Genomic DNA, 3,135 nt, shown 5'->3' with positions numbered 1-3,135 from the left:
CACGGCACGTGGGATCTTCCCGGACCGGGGCACGAACCCGTGTCCCTTGCATCGGCAGGCGGACTCTCAACCACTGTGCCACCTGGGAAGCCCTGAACTGACTTGAAATGGAGGAAATTCAGGATGGACCTGTATCCGACCAAAGTGGGTTTCATAACGTGACAAACATTAGAAATAAAGAAAAAGAACCCTGCTTTCCTGCTGCTACGTCTGTCCTGAAGAGGAGATTTTTATTTCTTGGTAATACTTCACACTGATAACGTAAAAAGAGGCAACCATTATTGTGACAAAGAGTTAAAGACAGCTTAGATCCTTCAGGCTCCTGCGGAAAAGAATTAATGGGAACAAGGGAAAAATAACAGGAAAATGGTACTGCTTTAAAAAACACATGGAAGTCCCCCAACATAGAAGAACCTTCGGTAGCATTCCTTGCCAGGACATTTGTTTTGGTAGGGCACGGACATCATAAAATGCATTCTCTTAAAATCCCGGGCATGTACTAGTAGCCGAGTAGAGTATGTCATGCATAATGTGAGTATGATTTTAAGTAACGTAGGCAACTTTTCCTTTCTTACACAAAATGTTCCTAAAAATTAACACAACATTTGTTTTTTCTGGGTTTTTTTTCTATTTATTTATTTATGTGGCTGTGCCATGTCTTAGTTGCAGCATGCAGGATCTTTAGTTGCCACACTCGAACTCTTAGTTGCGGCATGTATGCAGGATCTAGTCCCCTGATCAGGATTTGAACCCCGGCTCCATGCATTGGGAGCACAGAGTCTTAACCACTGGACCACCAGGGAAGTCCCACACAACATTTGAACGTGAGAAAATCAGATAACAAACTCCACGCTGAAAAGAGAACTTTAGGTCCATAAAACAAAAACTGAACACTGAAATATTTATTTTAGGCAAAATCACCAATAACAGTAGACCAGCGTTTCACGGTTTTTTGGTGTTCATTTCCATCAGAATGGCACACACCATTGGCAAGTCTGAGTCTCAAAAGCTGGAGATTCCATTTTTTTATCTCACTGAATGATGTTCACATTGGTCTTCAATCTCATTAACCTTTTGAAACAGAACTTTAGGTCCATAAAACAAAAAATGAACACTGAAATATTTATTGTAGGCAAAATCACCAATAACAGTAGACCAGCATTTCACACTTTTTTGGTTTTTTGGTGTTCATTTCCGTCAGAATGGCACACACCATTGGCAAGTCTGAGTCCCAAAAGCTGGAGATTCCATTTTTTCATCTCACTGAATGATGTTCACATTGGTCTTCAATCTCATTAACTTTTTGAAACATGTACGTCATTTTTTTTTTTTTTTTTTTTTTTTTTTTTTCAAGTTTAGTATGACCTTGTATTTACATAGCAGAATGTACTTTAAGATACTTTTTTTTTTTTTTTTTTTTTTTGGCTCCACTGCGTGGCTTGCGGGATCTTCATTCCCCAACCAGGCATTGAACCTGGGCCACGGCAATGAAAGTGCTGAGTCCTAACCACTGGACCACCAGGAAATTCCCTGTAGTTCATATTATAATACTAACACCTTCGTGGCTCCCTTTTCTACCCTTTTAGAAACAAAATAATAAGGGCAGTAATCAGTAAGATGTTTAAAAAACCATATCGGCATCACTGTACAAGGATGACAAGTCCATCAAAAAGTAACCATTGACTGACTGAGAATTCTGCTCTTTGGGAACACATGGTACTGAAGTGTCAGATGATACAGGGAAACCTATCCCTAAATATGTTTTTACATGTTTAAAATATATAAATAATACAGATATGTGACCTCTATACAATGCATGCATAGATATATAAATAAACATAGGATACATATGTATTGGGGTATTTAAATAGTAGTATTTTTTAAATTCTTCTTAAGCAGTGAAGTGTTAATGTTCTGGTTACCAGTAGCATCAAGGGCTATATCTTTTCGCACTTGGCTAAGGATCTGTATCTCAGCATTTTTCCCATCAAATTCTCATTGAGCCTTCATCACTGTGGGTCCCATGATGATCTGTGAACCAATCTCCATGGTCAGGAAGTAGACAAACATCCTGGTTGACAAAAAATCTAGGTTATAAGTTCCACTGTGGAGCATGAGTTGGGCTCAAGTCTATCAGAAATGTTGAGCTGAAGGGAAGAAAACAGTTGGTCCCCCAAAGAGAAACAACTGTAGTTACTGGGATAAACTAGATGGAACCAAAACGGGTATCCACCAGACGCAACCAGTCAGTGACAGCGACAGGGCAAGGATGCATACCCACTGACCTGACACTGAACAGCCCCATGAACAAGGAAGGAAAGGCAAGACATGAAGTGATGCAGGACTTGTGTGGGAAAGGAAAGAAGTGTTGCAGCCAATGCTGAGAGCTTGGAAATGTAGATCAAGGCCAGATGATGGAAGAATTGAAAGCCAGACTTGCGAGATTAATGATTAACATCCCCCAGCAGAGTGGGGCATTTGTTACAACGGATGAACCTACCCTGACATATCATCATCACCCAGAGTCTGTAGGTTTCATTAGGGTTCACTCTTGGTGCTGTACAGTCTGTGGGTTTGGGCAAATGTATATAATGACAAGCAGACTGATAACTTTTTTGGTCAACCTCCTATGCTGGACAGACTTTAAGGAAGAACCACCCCAATAATCCTTGACTTCTTGACTTCTGGCCTTTGTATCCTTGTATCCACCCCCATCGCTTTAAGTGCACCCAGGGTTATGATGTCACTCCTGTGTTTATACAACATAAAACTGCATCTTTCTAGCAGGCTCTCTCTAGAGGCTTTCTCTGTTGCTGACATTGAAGAAGTCGATGGTCATGCTGGGAGGCCATGTGAGCTCAGGATGGCCCAGAAAAGCAGAGGGTGGCTTCTGGGTGCTAACGAGCAGGATGGTGGCCCCTCAAACCAACAGCCACTAGGCAACAGAATCTTACAGTGACCTGCCTGAGCTTGGGATTGGATTCTTCCCCAGTCAGTCCTCCACATGAGAGCTCAGCCCAGCCCAACACCTCTACGGAAGCCTCGGCAACGTCTACCAAGAGGATTCATCTGTGCCTGAACTCCTGACCTGCAGAAACTGTGAGATCATGCATACACATTACGTTCGGGCTAAGT

General features: G+C 41.9%; 1 non-coding gene across 1 annotated transcript; it reads right to left on the bottom strand.

The window, feature by feature from the left end:
- Positions 1–1,453: 1,453 nt before the first annotated feature.
- On the bottom strand, positions 1,454–1,525 carry TRNAE-UUC (transfer RNA glutamic acid (anticodon UUC)). Its single transcript has one exon. It is a non-coding gene; the product is annotated as a tRNA-Glu (tRNA).
- Between the last annotated feature and the right edge of the window lie 1,610 nt (positions 1,526–3,135).

This window comes from Lipotes vexillifer, unplaced genomic scaffold (assembly GCF_000442215.2).
Source record: "Lipotes vexillifer unplaced genomic scaffold, Lipotes_vexillifer_v1.1 scaffold14, whole genome shotgun sequence".
Lineage (NCBI taxonomy): Eukaryota > Metazoa > Chordata > Mammalia > Artiodactyla > Lipotidae > Lipotes > Lipotes vexillifer.
Note: the sequence above shows the minus strand (reverse complement) of the source record. Positions and strands in the feature narration are given on the sequence as shown.